At 34.3% G+C, this 18,019-nt stretch overlaps 1 protein-coding gene across 2 annotated transcripts in view; it reads left to right on the top strand.

Moving 5' to 3' along the window:
- The window catches only part of LOC110376176 (proteoglycan 4), a 60,672-nt gene that overhangs the window by 18,204 nt on the left and 24,449 nt on the right, over nucleotides 1-18,019 (top strand). The window contains exon 2 of one of the 2 annotated variants that reach the window (XM_064042022.1): nucleotides 3,530-3,619. The gene's annotated coding sequence lies outside the window, so the exon portion shown is untranslated. Of the gene's footprint in view, nucleotides 1-3,448; nucleotides 3,620-18,019 lie in introns of both variants that reach the window. The other variant, XM_064042023.1, reaches the window with a different exon arrangement.

Below are 18,019 nucleotides of genomic sequence, written 5' to 3'. Positions count from 1 at the left end.
AAAAAGTATTCATTGTTTTTTAATGTTTATATTATAACTTGCTTTAGTCAGTGGTATTGTTCGCATTCCGAGGGGTCTATATCTGGCACATGGATAAAAAGTAGCTTATTATCATCATCTCCTGAGCCTTTTCCCAACTATGTTAGGGTCGGCTTCCAGGCTAACCGGATTCAGCTAAGTACGGTGTTTTACAAAGAGCGACTGTAAATTAGCGAGTGAAAAGTAGCTTATACGTTATTCTAATATATAAGTTATATTATTTATCACCAAGCTTCGTCAAAATTTTCTAGTTTTTTCTTGAAAAAATAAGAAACATACTACATTAATTTATAGGAATTGTAGGATACCTTTAACTTCTAACTTACACATACTTTCGAACTATCCACGAAAAAAGTCCTTCCCAATATAATATCGAAGTTTACTTAATATACCTTTCGACATTAAAACCTTGACTGTCCCCAACTTGCTTAACGCATAGTCACCGTCCCCCCCACTCCCCACCATATGCGCAAGCGACTGCCAACAGTCAACTTTGCGCGCGCGCCGTTCACAGACACAATTTTATCCATTTTTTCTTTTACATATACAAACTTTATCTTGTATTTTTTGTACTGTGTGTAAAATATAGTGTTTTTTAGTGTCAAGTGAGTTTTGCGTATTTTTAAGTATTTGTTTTTTGGATTTTCGTTTATTTGTGTGTCGTGTTCGTGTAGTATTGTGTTGTTTGTCTGTGTGTGTGAGATTTTCAATGTATATCTTGGGTTGTATGTTTTTTCATTACATAATTGAGGATTATGCGATTGGTCGTAGTGTTGTGTTATTCGTTTTTTATGCTTTGAATTAGTATTTAAATAGAAGTTAATTGTGTAATATTGCTATTTGTGGAAGAAAGCGTTCATCTGATTCGAAAAATAGAATTAAAAATATAGTGTTCTAGTACTTGTAACATAATGAAATTAAATACTTTAAAACTAGACGCTCTCGAGTAGCGAAGAAGCAACTTCCTGCAGCCGGATAAAAAGTAGTATTGTCCAGTAGCCTATATATCGTTTCTCAGGTTCTGGACTATCTCGTTACAAAATTTCATTTAATAACTACAGTAATTTAGGCCTGAAAGCGGTACAGATAGACAGAGTTCATTTTTCATTTATAATATTAAGTCTATAAATAGTAACTCTTTTCTTCTAAAGTCGTGAATTTGATTCCCAGATTGATCAATATTTTTTAGCACCACTTTAATTTAGTTTCATCGCTTATAAATTGCCTGTATATTAGCTAGACTAAATTGCTTTTGCGAAATGATTTAACTATAAAACTAGACTGCAAAAACTGTTACGAAATATTATAAGAAACCAGTTTAGGAGGTGTCAACATGAAATCTTAACTAATATTATAAATGCGAATGTCATGTTCGTTTGTTACGCTTTCACGGCAAAACGGGTAAGCAGATTTTGATGTAATTCGGTAGGGAGATTGATGAAAATGTTAGGAATGTTATTATATATGAGTTTTATAGATAACTACGTTAAGATCCTTCAGGACGCGATTAGAAATTGCTACATTATGGAATCAGGCGTTACTATGCAGAAAACATTACATTAAATGTGAGGAAAAACACTTAATTAGGAGTCCTGCTTTGTATAGATAAATAAGGGATCTATAAAGTGCTGCTAATAAGGTGTGACATTGTAGGGTGTTATCTCTGTATGTACCTACTGAAGCGATTTTCGAAACTCATTTTCCAATAGAAAGCCACGTTATTTTTTTATGTCACATGTCATTTTATCCGGAAACGGGAGTGTCATACGGTATTTTTATCCAGATACAGATACCGGCACGGATATTGGGCTCTCGGCGGAAGAGTGGGGATCGCTTTGCGCACCCGTACGCATAAGGCAATAAGGCAGTAAATCGCTTCTGCGCAGGTGAAGGTCATGGCTCGATATCCATGCCGATAACTGTACGTGAAGTCATTCCTACAGGATGCGGGTGAAACCGGGGTGTATTGCTAGTTTTATAGTCGTTATTATAAGACTTTTACTTCAAGCTAATGAGTTGTATCTACAATCATTAGGTGTTAACTAACAGTTATAGTAACCAGTGGTTAATTTAAAAGATATTAATGTTTTTTTGTTCGTTCACTTTATTTCTTGCTTGTAGTCTGTATAGGTATTACGATGGAATAATATAAACGAAGTTCGAAGGTTTTGAAACGAATATGAATACCTATAACCTAGTTCAGAAACTAAGTTGGTACTTATTTTTATGAATTTATAGGTACTTTAATGCTCAATCCTTCTCCCTGTGAGAGAAGGCCTGTGCCCAGCAGTGAGACGATAAAAAGGCTGTAACAGTATACTTTAATGACATCTTTGAAAAAATTAAAAGTAGCGTTTCGTTGTGGCTGAGTTCATGATATTTTAACAACCAAACCTACTTCAAAAATAGCTCTATTTGTTAGTGAAAATCGTAAAAAAATCCGTCAAGTAGTTTTTCATTTCATCACGAACAAATAGGCAAACAAACTGTGAAGTATATAGGTAATTAGAATTGAAACCAATAACGATAAGTTACTTACTATTACATAACAAAAATATGAATTATTTCTCTTTAAAATTATCCTTACGCATGTAATATTTTAAAAGTTACTTAAAACCATAATTTAACGCACATACTACAGAGTTTCTAATCTGATATTTAATGTGAATTCTCAGCAGTTTATCTTTGTAATGCATTGTATTTTATCTCCCAGCTTTGTATGAGAACACTACTTAGAGCATTCAATCAACTGGAGACGCCAACAGGACTAATCCTCTTAGTTAAACATAAAACGAACGTCATTAATATAGGTGTTTTTATCAAAAACCTTCTCCTAAGTCTGACCAATATTATGCTGAAAACAGCATTAAAATCAGTTCAGTCAAACGTGAGATGAGAGAGAGGTAATCAAAAGTATAAAATTGATGCATACACATACGAGTCCTAGTAGTTTTACAAGTTTCCTGAGGGAATTACATAGTAAACAAAATAGTACCATGAGAGGGGTTTTCGTATGTACCTTTTTTTAACGACGTCAAAAATCATCAAACCCCTCCCGCTGTGGGTTAGCAGCGGTGAGGGAGTGTCAGACTCTTACTGACTAAAAACCGTCGTGTTCCGTCGAAGGCCTTTTATGTACCAGGGCCGCGGTATCTCTTTCGAACAACCCGCAGCCCTTGGTGGAAAGATGGCAAGGCAATTATAGCGTATCCAGTTGGTTCACTTCTCTAAGCAACACACACATACACACAAACAGACATGCAAACAATTATAATTACAGGAAAAAACATGTTAATTCAATTTTAAATGCATAATAATATAAATGAGAACCCGAGGGGGGTTATCGAAAAAGTAAAATTTTACCTAAAAGACATTTTCTACCTATATTTCAAATTCGCGTTTTATGCAGTTGTCATATATATAGTATTTTATTTCTACGACTATTATTTTGGTTAGTAAATAAACTGTTTTTTTTTTGTTTTTTGTATAGAAATGTGAAGTGAGTGAGTGATAAGTGACAAATGTTATAAAAAAACTGTGACTTTTTGGTGTATTTTTGCAACTGATTAAGGAGAATTTGGTAAGTTCTATTTTGAAAATTTTCGTATATAAGATTTTGACTTTACAGCTACTCCCCAAAATATGTATATTATTTATTCGTTTTCCTTTTATATAAGATTCTTTTCTTATAGCTAAAGAATACAATTTCTGATATTTAGGTATTTCAGTTTTCTACACTTAAACAAACTTTTTTTAGAGTTTGTATTGAGGGTTTTTACAGCTTTCTTTTAAGTTTTGGTAAATTATATTCTACCTATTCTAAATCCTACTTCTACTCTATTAAAAAATGTAGTAAATAAATAAAAACATCTTTATAGTCCTCGTCAAATATCTTTTCCGCTCTAAAGTCATATCAGTCGTTTGATGCCACTTCCTCAAGATATTTTGATATCTTATTTTATTTTGTATCAACTTCTCTATATATATTTCACCTCTGACTATTGAATAAAAGCCTATTTATCAGCCATCATTATATAATATTCAATACTATTCTACCTCAAAGTAAGTCATGTTCTACATTTCCAGCGAACACGACAGACAGACAGACAAATATTAAACTATTACATACTACTATGACTACAGAGTTTGCCTGCGGGCGATTGTAATAATAGATGAAGCCAATCTTTATTTAATTGTATAATCATCTTTGGTTCTTGATGAGATAAAAATATGTACATGGTGGTCCATTTATTTGTACTACTGTTAGGTATATGTATAGAGTATTTTGTATAGTGAATTCTAGTCATATAACTTTGCCGTTCCGAAGTTAGCTAATGTACGAAAAAGTTTCAATATGTCGAGTACGAGACTAATTCAAGTTAATTTAATGTGTTATTCAACGATTTTATACCATAATGTTACAAAGATGTTACAAGGGGCTTAAAGCTAGGTACATATTATGGACCCGGTTAGGGCACAGCAAAAGAAGGCTAGGAAGTTTAATTATATACAATGTAGATACAATAGTAGATAAATGTTTTTTTTTATTATTTCAAATATGCTTTTATGAAACGTCACAATTGTTGTAAAATAATTCTTAATAACCTATTTGTATGTAGGAGTCATGATAGCGGTAAAAAAAATCTTAATTGGAGCAGCCTGTATATGACTTGTAGCTCGGAAGTTATTTTTATCGAGGTCAACGGGTTACATAGGTGAATGTAAGAATAAAAGTGGTTTAACCCTTTGTGTCTTAATAACTTATATGCTTACCTAAATGTCATTTCTGAAAAACCTTGCCTAACTATACAATATGATATAATTGCAAACAAAATTAGGTAGACTTGTGATCTCTCTCCGGTGGTGTCGAATAGCCGTCACATCGGGCTATGAGAGTGAAGGAACAGTGAGTGCACCTGTGTCTGCGCAAATGCTTGTGCACTATAATGTGTCCTGCGCAGCTGACTGATCTCTAATCGGCTAGGAGGATATCAAAATCTAAATCAAAGATCTACAAAACAGCACTTTTCTAACGTTAGAAATTTCCAAATACAGTCTCCAAAACGTCCACCCTTCACCACTTTTGCTGGGAAGAATAAGTAGCGCAACAAACTCCCCAGCAAAATTATAACAAGCATCATCATCACCCGAGCCTTTTTCCTAACCATGTTGGGGTCGGCTTCCAGTCTAACTGGATGTAGCTGAGTACCAGTGCTTTACAAGGAGCGACTGCCCTATCTGACCTCCTCAACCCAGTTACCCAGTTACCCGGGCAACCCGATACTCTTTGGTTAGACTGCTGTCAGACTTACTGGCATCTAACTACCCGTAACGACTGCCAAGTATGTTCAATGATAGCCGGGACCTACAGTTTAATGTCATCATCATCATAAAAATCATAAGACACCTAGACATAGGTATGTCCTTGATTTTATCCTACTCAAAATATAACTTCCTGACCATTTCAAGAGTCCCATAACAAAACTTTCGCCCCATACTTATTTGACCTCCAACTTTAACTATCAGGTTAATTATAACTGTAACTTCCTTGTAACTTATTCAAGTCACCTCTGTCATAACTGTATAAGGATTGAGTAACACATTACCTCCATTTTGCGAAGTAGGTTACACAGTGACCTCGGGTTTATGGGGTCAGTAGCCTTCTAGCCTTGGAGTAAAATTAGGGTATGATAGAACGATCTCAGTGGCGTGCACTTGGAGAGGCCTATGTCCAGCAGTGGACTGCGATAGGCTGACGATGATGATGATGATAGAACCTTAATTTTGTCATGCCTGACAAAAAGTTGTGGTGGCCTAGTGGGTAAAGGACCAACCTCTCAAGTGTGAGGGCGCGGGTTTGATCCCAGCTCAGGCAAGTACCAATGCAACTTTTCTAAGTTTGTATGTACTTTTCTTAGTATATGTTGGACACCAATGACTGCGTTTTGGAGGGCACGTTAAACTGTAGGTCCCGGCTGTCATTTGAACATCTTTCTAATTTTTAATATTCTAATTTTCTTGTAATCAGAATCCAGTAAGTCTGATAATCAGTCTTACCAAGCGTATTGCCCGGTAACGGATTGAGGAGTAGTTAGGCAAACGCTCTTTGTAACGCACTGGAGCTCAGTTGCATCCAATTAGACTGGAAGTCAAGCAGGCAAGCCAAAAGTCATTTAAACTCCCTTAACAAAGCAAAATCAACATCAATTTTCAAAGCCAGCCCTTCATACCAACAATGAGAAAGTTAAAAACCCTTTATCAAATAGAAAAGTAATTTCAAAAATCCCTTTGTACTTAAAATGAGCTTTCACACAGCGAAAAGTCGATTCCATAAGTCAGACACTGCAAATCGATTACGCAGTGTCTGTCGTTTATAAATCATTTGAAAGCATGGAGAACGAAATGACTAGCAGAGATGTCATAACGCAAAATCTCCTAAGAAAGTAACGCGCCAAAATGTTCTAGTTCGTGGACGAGGAACGTTACTAGCTCCGCCCTTACACGCCTTCTATGGAACCCAATATTTTCGAAATAAAATCACCAATCAATCAAGACCAATCTTTGACAGATTGGTTTTGATTTGACAAGGAATCCTAACGTCTCGTTAGTTCTAGTAACTGATCAAAATATTAACAAATAAATTGTAATAGACAGCTGTATTGTTGGGAAGTTTGTTCTTCACTTCTTCTTCCCAGCCATAACACTAGGAAGTAGTCGTTTTGGGATGCTGTCATTTTTGTAATTTTGATGTTAAAAAGTGCTAATCTAATTAGCCTACTCGATTTTGACTTGACTTTGATCAAACACGTCTACAGTACGTTGCTTGACCTACAAGAAGGAGCCTGACCTACTTTCCTTATGGCATCTCTGCTATCTTTCCTTCCTCCGTGCAAACAACCGATTGGTTACGAAGTGTCTGTCGATCATAAATCGTTTGAAAGCTGTCGATTAGACCTTGTCTAAACGATTTTAATCGATTATAACAATCGCTTCTGCTGTTTCGTAATATTTTGACATCTAGTTTCATCATTTCAGTTTGCACATTCTTTTATAATCTTTATTGGGATTTAATTATAGATTTAAGTAGGTACACATTTCCTACAAGATTTTGTTTTGTTTTTTTTGTGGCGTTCCGAGATAGCTACTTCCTGGATAAAATATAGCCTATAAAATGTTCTCGATTTTCCACAAGCTGCCTAAGGGAACTCTTTTCGCACCCGGATAAAAAGTAGCCGTATTCTTTATTCCCTTTTTTCCTTTATTTATTTAACAATTTGTGTACACAGTGAAAATATAAAAGAAGTAGAGATAGCATAAAATAGTATAAAGGTACTGCTTATTTCTAACGAAATCTCTTCCAGCAGACCCGTAGTAGGAGAGACCCTTGTTTCTTTATGAAGAATATCTCTCTTTCTAACACATTTAAAAGTTTGGTACAGAGTCTAAAGCCTGGGACAGGACATAGAAGATTATAAATATGTAGCTAGTCTATCTATTATTGCAGAAAAAAAATCAACTTTTTGTTATCATAGCAAAATTGTGCAAGTTTCATGCCCCTAAGTTTACTTTCTGCTTAGACTCTCAAAGGTACATAGGTATGAAGATATCCAACTAACTTATTAGATATTCAAGTCTTTTATTCCAAGTTTTTTGACCTTCGATGCCTTTTGTGATTCTAGCGAATTCCAGATATTTATGTATTGATAAACCCATAACTTGTAGGGTGAATGCACTAATGACTGTTTGTGGTTTTCATTTATATTTTATTGTTTATAGAATTTCAAGTGTGTGACAGACTTCTAATGAATTGTAGTTTTTATTTTATCTATTGTTGTTTATCGATGGTGTATTGACAATAGTTTTTATTGTGTAGTCTTTTGGAATGAAAAAATAATTTATTGACATTTTGAATAACAAATAAATATTAACGGTTGGGTAAAATTCTTTGCAATACAAAGAATTTACGTGTATTTTTTTTAAATAGTTTTTAATTTAATTTCTTTACTTTTGTTTGACGTGCTTGCACGATGGTTTTTTTTAATGTCAAAAATTTGACATTAGATTTCACAACTTGTAATTCTCTAACATAGTAAAAATAGACAGTAATTATATAAGCATATCCAACGCCATAGTCTTATAAAACGACATCATATATTAAAAAAATATATAATCTTAGAATCTGATATATTGATCCACTTTAACTAAAACTTAATATGTAAAACACCGACATAGTCTTCGTGAGCGCAAGAACGAATGAATTATCATTCGTTCTTGCGCATTAGAATGAGTGAATGAAATCTACGCAGCTGAAGGAAAGTGGTAAGTTACGCTCCGATGCTTCAATACGATGCATTACAAACGCAAGGAAAACTGAGCAAAAAAGAAATCTTTAACATGAAGTTATGGTTGTAAAACATGGAAATAGAACATCTTTGAAGACTTTAAAATTATTTAGGTACTAGGTAGGCAAGTATAGAGCTCAATAGTCAGTAACATTATAAATGTAGCATAATATATAAAGGAATCTTTACAAAAAAATAAATTCGACATCAAAAGGCACTGAAAAGACCACAAACCGTATACAGGTCAAACCAAGAAACTCCTTTTTTGAAGTCGGTTAAAAAAAGAAAGAGAACAAGTATTTCATTGATCTTATTTACAAAACATATAAACCTATTCTAATAAGAATAAAAATACGATGCAGCTAAAATTTTGAAGTCATATTCAACTAGCATTGAAATATTTTGTCTTGTCATGTTTTATACATAGCCTTCACCGTAAATCATCTTATAATTATATAAAATTAGTTTATTGACATTGAAAAAACCAAAACTTAGATTTATGTTTTTTATTTTTATAAAAATATGAAGTGATTAAGTAAAGACATCAACTTGAAATTGTTAAAAAAATATGCAAAATTAATATCGATATTAAATAACTGGTTTAACTTTAAATATATGCACATACATGTTTTATCTAGCTAGCTGAATTAATTATTTCCTTATTACTAAGGTGCCAAAAAATATGTAAAAATTATTTCGAATGCAAAAAAAGTAATCTTTTAAATATTCTGTTAATTATATTAAATGGTTATTATTTTCTCATTAAAAAACTTAAAAAACACCAATTCTAGATGCTAGAAAAGGCAAAATTAACAGGTTTTTTTTTGTAATTGATAAACTCAAAAACTAATGCACGGATTCTTAAAAATATTTCACACTTAGAAAGCTAAATTAACTGCCAGTAACATAGTCTATATTGTATCCCTATAAGAGCAGTAGTCCTCACGGGACGCGATTTGAAGGCTAGTCTATTATATAAATAGTTCCAAACTTTTCAAATAAATACCAATTTTATTTAAGCTGACAACAGTGTATTTCACCCTATAAACCTTATAAACGTTATAAAACTTTTCATTGTTTATTTCTGTCTCCAACGCGTTCAGAATACAAATTAGATAACATTAACTATTGCCCAAGCTTTTGTGTTTGTTGTATTTGTATTGTATTGTATAGTTATTCTTGTAACAATAGATATTAACTGAGACTTATGTAAGTAACAAATATTATTAGCTAACCATTCCCCCCGGTTTCAAAAGGAAACTCTTCCCGTACTTGGACAAAATATAAGCCAGTAAGTCTGACGCCAGTCTAGCCAAGGGGTATCGGGTTACCCGGGTAACTGGGTTGAGGAGGTCAGATAGGCAGTCGCTCCTTGTAAAGCACTGGTACTCAGCTACATCCGGTTAGACTGGAAGCCGATCCCAACATAGTTGGGAAAAAGGCTCGGAGGATGATGGTTCGAATACAAACAGACTTACAAAATCTACTGATCGTAATATTAGATAAGTAATTGCATAGTTACCAGTATCAATTAATACCAGTTTAGCAAGTCTAGTACTTCTGGATATTACGCAATTCAATTATTGGTAATTAATACTAATGTACGCTAATCATTGTGACTAAATATTCTTAAGATATTACAAAATATTTGATGCTAGTCAATTAGCAAAGATCAACTTTAGGTGTAGTAGTAAAACGTGTGTCATTATGAAGTCCCAAGTTCGATTCTTGAGACGGAAACATGGTGAGAAAAGCGAATGCCCAACCAAGCCCAAACTAACTATCGGCCGACTAAAAGTTTGCAGTGTACTTTGAATCGGAGAGTGTTGGCCTATTGCGTATACATTTTGCAATACCTAGATCATGTAATATGACAGTGTTGCTTGGCAGTTTATTTTATTGAATTGCTAGACCTATTATGAGTGAACAGCATATTGCACTAAGTGCTAATTTGAGCTACTGGTGACACAATTTAACTATGTATGTTACAATCATTAATATATTAAAGAGGAAATATATTTTCTTTGTTTGTAAAGGCTCCGAAACTAGTGGACCGATTTGAAAAATTATTTCACTGTTGGAAAGCTAGTATATTCCCGAGTAACAAAGGCCATATTTATATTTATAAAAATGCAAGTCATCTTTTGCCTAGCCGTTTCCCATAATACATTATATATTTTAAAGTCCGACATTTGAAGGTTATCGTGAATCCAATCAAAGTTTTTGTCGGTCTGATACCGTTGTAATGTGTGCTCTACCATTCACCTCCATACTAATTAATGAGCCTAATGAAACTATTCTAAAGACACATAGGTACCTTAATGTAATGGGTAAAAATAATAATACTTAATGGGTCGTTGAGCTTCGAGTTCCCAAAATACCGTTTAAAAATGAGCTGATTAGCACGCTTTTACTATTTTCAGCTTCACTTGTAACTATGTTTGTAAGAAAATCTTGGAATCTTAATTTGACCCACTTCCCGGTCTTCGATTAGGATGAACTTTTGCACACGCTCTAAGTTTTGATGACAATACATGACTAGCTATGAAACGTTACAAAAAGCGTGTTTTTTAGCTTTTTTAACTATTTCTTTTTTTTTACCAACTATGCAGATGTGTACCAGTGCTCTATACCTAAGTATAATTTGCTGGGGAGTTTGTTCCACCACTTCTTCTTGCCAGCAAAAACACATAGGAAGTGGTGAAGGGTGGGCGTTTTGGAGGCTGTCTTTTGTAATATTTTTTTGACGTTCGAAAAGTGCTGTTTTGCAGCCAAGTTTGAATAAATGAGTTTTGATTTTGATTGATTTTATCTTTCAAAGACTATAACTATGACCAAATGCAAGATTTTTGAGGCATATATTTCAATAATGAATGTAAATAAGAAATAAGTAGGTATGGAGGTTAGGTCGGCTGCTGAGGTAATAATTATCGTCTCACGCAATGTGACATGTCAATAATTTTAGCATGTATATGTATGCATTGTCTAGATTTTTTGTTGTCCTTTAGCAATTTTAGTGACTGGCTTCTTGACCGAGTTTTAGGAAGAAGGGCTGTGTATTCGTAATGTTAGGTATTATTGATATTAAAAAAAATTGAAACATCCGATTTGAGAACCTCCTTTTTGGGAAGATGGTTATAAGAATATGCGTATTAAAGGTTTTTGGAGAGACTTTTTTCTATACAAGTGTTCTTACATTTGAGTCCCTGTTTTTATTATATAAACATAAGACTGAATGGATTCACTTAAGATTTTTTAAACAAAAATATCCAAGTACCTAACACCTCTACCTCAGCTATCCGCCACTGAAAATCTAATCAGAATCGGTCCAACAAATTACAAAATCAGTCCAGACAGACATACTGACATACAAAAAATGGTGTGTATCTGTATATTAGCGTCATAATATAAACATTCACATAAGTAGGTAAGGTAGACCGCACATCAGTGGTAACTGTCATGCACCTTAACTCAATATTAATAAGTACGATTTTCCTATAAAACTGTTACCACTGACGTGAAGTTGACTGTACATTCACAAAAACCTGCTAATTTCCTATTGCAAACAAACGAACAAAACAATAGTATTTATTTATATACTTAGAGATAAATATCTTAACAAGCTTACAAAACAGAACATGCCGGAAATATCTATGACGTGTATTGCATAACCTCTTACAGATAAAGTCGGTCAAGAAACTAAAAGTATTACTTACCGTTAGTCGGTAATGGAGTATTGTTAGGTTCTAACACTAATATTATAAAGAGGTAAAGTTTGTAAGTTTGTGTCAAAATCAAAAATCATTTATTCAAACTTGGCTGCAAGACAGCACTTTTTGAACGTCAGGAATTTACATAAGACAGCCCCCAAAACGCCCACCCTTCACCACTTCCTATGTGTTATTGCTGGGAAGAAGAAGTAAGTTTGTGTCGTTGTCATCTCTGGATCTACTGAACCAATTATGTTTTACAATCAACTAGCTTCCGCTCGCGGCTTCCCCCGCGTAGAGTTCGGTTATATCGCGTTTCCAGCAGAATTCTTCAAAAATCCGGGATAAAAACTATCCTATGTTCTTTCTCAAAGTCAACTCTATCTCTGTACCAAATTGTATTAAAATCAGTTCAGTGGTTTAGACGTGAAAACGTAACAGACAGACAGAGTTACTTTCGCATTAAAATCTATACTAATATTATAAAGCTGAAGAGTTTGTTTGTTTGTTTGAACGCGCTAATCTCAGGAACTAATGGTACGATTTGAAAATTTCTTTCAGTGTTAGATAGCCCATTTATCGAGGAATGCTATAGGCATTTTTTTATGCCGGTACGGGAAGTAGTTCCCACGGGATGCGGGTGAAACCACTGGCAGAAGCTAGTTTATAATATGTAGGGATACAAAAACTAATGTACAAAAAAGTGAGCTTCAATTGTTTTTAACAATTTTCAGTTTAATTTCATAGTCAATTTCAGCCAACTCGACGATTTACCTACTTATAATAATTCTGTGTCTGAACGAGATATCACTATATGTCTAACTTCTAACTTCTTCTCACTTAAACATATTTTGCCTAGCCATTTCCAAACTATGTTGGGGTCGGCTTCCAGTCTAACCGGATGCAGCTGAGTACCAGTGCTTTACAAGAAGCGACTGCCTATCTGACCTCCTCAATCCAGTAACCCGGGCAACCCGATACCCCTTAATAAGACTGATTGTCAGACTATCTGGCTTTTGACTCCATGTAACGACTGCCAAAGATGTTCAATGATATCCGGGCCCTACAACAGTATATTCTAAAAATAACTACATCAATATAGATCATTGACCAAATAGTATGTTCCATACATATACACATACATAATACATGTATATTTAACTACATATACGAACAAACGACCTTGCTAACTTGCTCAGATGCGCGAAGGTTGTAGAGTGTCCTGTTTGACAAATACAGATGTTATAATGTTTAGACAGGTTGCTTTATTCTTTTGTATGTTTTGACAAGTTTATTAATTCTTATGTTTATTGTTGAACATTTATATCTAAAAAATAAACCGTTGTAATTGCTGTATTTAAAAATAACGCGAATCCACCTGGTGATTAACGCTCATTCTTTCTTTGTATGAGAAGAATAAAAGTGGCTGATGATGATGCTTTAAAAAAAGATGGCTCTGTTTTTAAAGAACTCTTACTTACTACGAGGGGTTTGATTCCAAGTAACTTCTGTGCTTCAACTTTTATACTATTTTATTTACTGTCTAAGTATATCCACAGTTTTTTTTTAATAGTACCTGTATCTTAGACATCTTAGAATAAATGACGGTTGAAAACATGTAGTTGAGAAAACCTGGATTTCAAAAAAAAATCGCCTCTCCCGTACTTACACAGATGTCAAAAGCTTAACTCACTATCATAAAGTCGGTGTATTCTTATACAATATCTTGTTAACTCTATGACCATTGATTAAACACAAATGACATTTGACCTGACATTTAACACAAAATGTTGATTAATTTAAATGTTAACAATTCCTAAGGATAATATTAATTCGATTCATCAATTACAAGATCATTTAAGGTTAAGCTGCTTGCTACAGCTAGATCCTGGAATGGTGACCACTGTTTTTACACCGTAATTATTTGACTGTTTTGCAGTCACTAGTAACTAGTAACTATTTCAGAGCGGCAACGATATTTGACGAAAACAGTATCAAACAGCTACTGAACAGACATGATAAAACTTTACGGTGAAATCTAAACTAATATTATAAAGCTAAAGAGTTTTTGTTTAAAAGTGCTAATCTTAGAGGCTACTAATCCGATTTGAAAAAATCTTTCAGTATCACATGGTCCATTTATCGAATAAGGCTTACATCAAGACTACATTTTATCCCGGTGCGCGGAGTAGTTCCAACAGTACACAACTAACAATGAAATCATTGAATCGTATAGCTTATTATACATCAGAAATAAGATATAGGCTACTTCTTAGGGTTCCGTACCTAAAGGGTAAAACGGGACCCTATTGTTTTCGCCCCTTTGTCCGTAAGTCCGTCCGTCTGTCACCTGGCTGTATCTCATGAACCGTAATAGTTAGAGAGTTGAAATTTTAATCTAAACTAATATTATAAAGCTAAAGAGTTTTTGTTTAAAAGTGCTAATCTTAGAGGCTACTAATCCGATTTGAAAAAATCTTTCAGTATCACATGGTCCATTTATCGAATAAGGCTTACATCAAGACTACATTTTATCCCGGTGCGCGGAGTAGTTCCAACAGTACACAACTAACAATGAAATCATTGAATCGTATAGCTTATTATACATCAGAAATAAGATATAGGCTACTTCTTAGGGTTCCGTACCTAAAGGGTAAAACGGGACCCTATTGTTTTCGCCCCTTTGTCCGTAAGTCCGTCCGTCTGTCACCTGGCTGTATCTCATGAACCGTAATAGTTAGAGAGTTGAAATTTTCACAGATGATGTATCATTGTTGTTGCTATAACAACAAATACTGAAAACTAAAATAAATATTTTTTGGGGTACTCATTTTTGCTCTGGTACGGAACCCTACGTGTGCGAGTCCAACTCGCACTTGGCTGGTTTTTCTCGTAAGGGAAGTAATTCCCGCAGAACACGGGTGAAACCACGGTAAACTACTAGTAAAGCATGTCTATCAAGATGCAAGTATACCCATAGGAAGTACCTACTGTATATTATGTAGAAACATTATTATTACACAATGTACTAACAATTTCCCACGATAGCATTATGTTTGTCTGTGTGTGTGTGTGTGTGTTTACATGTGTTTTCTCAAACAATTAGGTACGGACATAGTTACAAGTTTATATGGGTATTAGTAGTTACCTACATACTTGTGACTTTCATCATCATCATCATCATCTCAGCCATAGGACGTCCACAGCTGAACATAGGCCTCCCCCTTAGATCTCCACAGATACCTGTTGGAGGCGACCTGCATCCAGCGTCTTTCGGCGACCTTTATAAGGTCGTCTGTCCATCTTGTTGGAGGACGTCCTACGCTGCGCTTGCTAGTCCGTGGTCTCCACTCCAGCACTTGTGACTTTAGTTATATTCATTTTATTAAAATTACGTATCCATATACCAATCGAACATTAATCTTCAATTATTGTGCTAAGGTTGAAAATCGATTGAAGAAATTTTACAGATTCAGCTGCATTTAAAATTAAAAGACTACCTATGTATCAGCCTAGCCATATACCAACCATGTTGGGGTCGGCTTCCAGTCTAACTGGATGCAGCTGAGTACCAGTGTGTCACAAGGAGCGACTGCCTATCTGACCTCCTCAACCCAGTTACCAGGACAACCTGATACCCCTCGATAAGACTGGTTGTCCGAAATTTTGGCATCTGACGACCCGTAACGACTGCTAAAGATGTTCAAATGACAGCCGGGACCCACCAATTTAACGTGTCTTCCGAAACACAGAGGAACTCGTCATGACAATATTAAGAAAAAGCTGGTTTAAAAAGTCTGTCTAACTTTTTCAAATTCAAAATTCAAATTCAAATTCTTTATTTGCAGAATATGGGTAAGTATACAAGATGTTCTTAAAATAAATTATAAATCGCCATAATCAGGCTCACGCCATGCAAATTTGTTGCAACCGAACAGTTACTTGCAAACATATCGAGATAAAAAAAAAATAATAATAGTCCATACAATTACGAAAATGTCAATCTTACAATAATTAATAATATTACATTCGGTTATTAATCTTAATACTAATAGAAAAAAAAAAATACAAAATAATACATAATGTCAAAGAGCAGAAATAGTCACTAAATTGTTTTAATTATTTATATATTATGATACAATGTTTCTTCCATACTAGTTTTATACTCAGATTATACAGATAAATAAGTTTATATTCCGATTAACAGGTTTTTTTTTTGTTATAATTTATCATCAAGAAATTCTTTTACTGAGTAATACGATTTGGCTATCAGTATTTTCTTTACTTGATTTTTAAAAATGTTATTATTAGATATTTTGAGTAAGGAGTTAGGTAAATGGTTGTACACTCTAGGGATCATGCAAAACACACTATTATTCAAAAGACCAGTTCTGTTAGAAATAAAGCTTATTTTAAATTGATGCCTCTTGCTTTTTAGCTTAACAAAAAAGTTGCTGTTATTTCTGACAAACATAATCATATCCAAAATATATAAACAGGGAAGTGTTAGGACTTTAATTTTAGGAAATATTGGTCTACAGCTTTCTGTCTGCTGCATCCTAAACATCGCTCTAACGCATTTCTTTTGCGCTCTGAATACCAATTCTTTATCTGCAGAGTTGCCCCAGAACATAACACCATACATCAAATGAAATCACATTTTAATTATTTATAGATTCTCTTCTATAACTAATCGTTTTGTTTTCGATTTAACGCTAAAAATAGCGTTAAAGGTTACCTACTATTGAAATATTTCTTAGAAAACTATTTATTTACATAAGTATTTTTAAAGAAATACTAGGTTTTATTCACCATTACATATAGATTAGTTTTGTAATGGGGAGATTCCCCCAAAATGGTTCGCGAACAGAAAATGTATTACGCTATGTCGCGAGTCCACAGCTAGCATGGTGTTCGCGCGGCGGTTGCAGTGTCGCGGACATGTTAGTAATGTTCGCACGCAATGTGTTACTGTTTGCTAGTGCGAGTACACCACGAGATACATTTTTGCATCATAGTGCCGCAAAACCATGGATATGTTATTTTTTGTTTATTAGTTACGTAGTATAAATTTATGTATGTTTATCTTGGAAGTAAAACTCGGGAGTCGAAGTGTCTATGATGATTACATGTCAAAGAACGAATGAATGAATGATACTTAGTCAAATCATTCAAAATGCCGTACCCATAAGTTCTACCCCCAAAGGTAATACAAAATTTGCACATAACACATTTGAATACAATCAATAATTTCAGATCACGTAACATTTACCGTTATGTAAGTGACAGACAGACAGACGTGACCGAGTTGACCTACATAGCGATATTAATATAAAAAACAAGGTGAAATTTTATTGGTAAAAGAAAGAATAGTAATGATTTGTTGTTACGTTACGTTTAGTCTTGGCAAGGGGTATTGTGTTGCCCGGGTAACTGGGTTGAGGAGGTCAGATAGGCAGTCGCTCCAAGTGGCACGCTAGTACTCTGCTGCATGCTGTTAGACTGGAAGCCGACACCAACATAGTTGGGAAAAGGCTCGATGAAGATTGATTCGTTGTTGGAAACCGTTTGAGTGTGTTTGGTTACGCGGAGTGGGGTTCTGTAGTAAGTTGGTAGAGAATTAATACATTTTTGTCAAAAATGAATGGGATTTGGAGACGATTTCCCCTGTGTGCAGCAATGATACACACAAAATGTATCTCCCTGTCTTCTCGCTCTAGCAAACAGTAACAAATTGCGTGCGAACATTTCTAACATGTCCGCAAAATTGCAATCTCAGTACGCGAATATGATATACATACCTCCGAAAGATGTCCATACAGTCGATGCACTCGTAATAAATTACATTTTAAACTAATTTTATTAGTACAGAAGTATAGATAAGCAACTAATAATTCATTCATTAATACATAGATATTATACAAGAAA

This window comes from Helicoverpa armigera, chromosome 27, assembly GCF_030705265.1.
Source record: "Helicoverpa armigera isolate CAAS_96S chromosome 27, ASM3070526v1, whole genome shotgun sequence".
Lineage (NCBI taxonomy): Eukaryota > Metazoa > Arthropoda > Insecta > Lepidoptera > Noctuidae > Helicoverpa > Helicoverpa armigera.
Note: the sequence above shows the minus strand (reverse complement) of the source record. Positions and strands in the feature narration are given on the sequence as shown.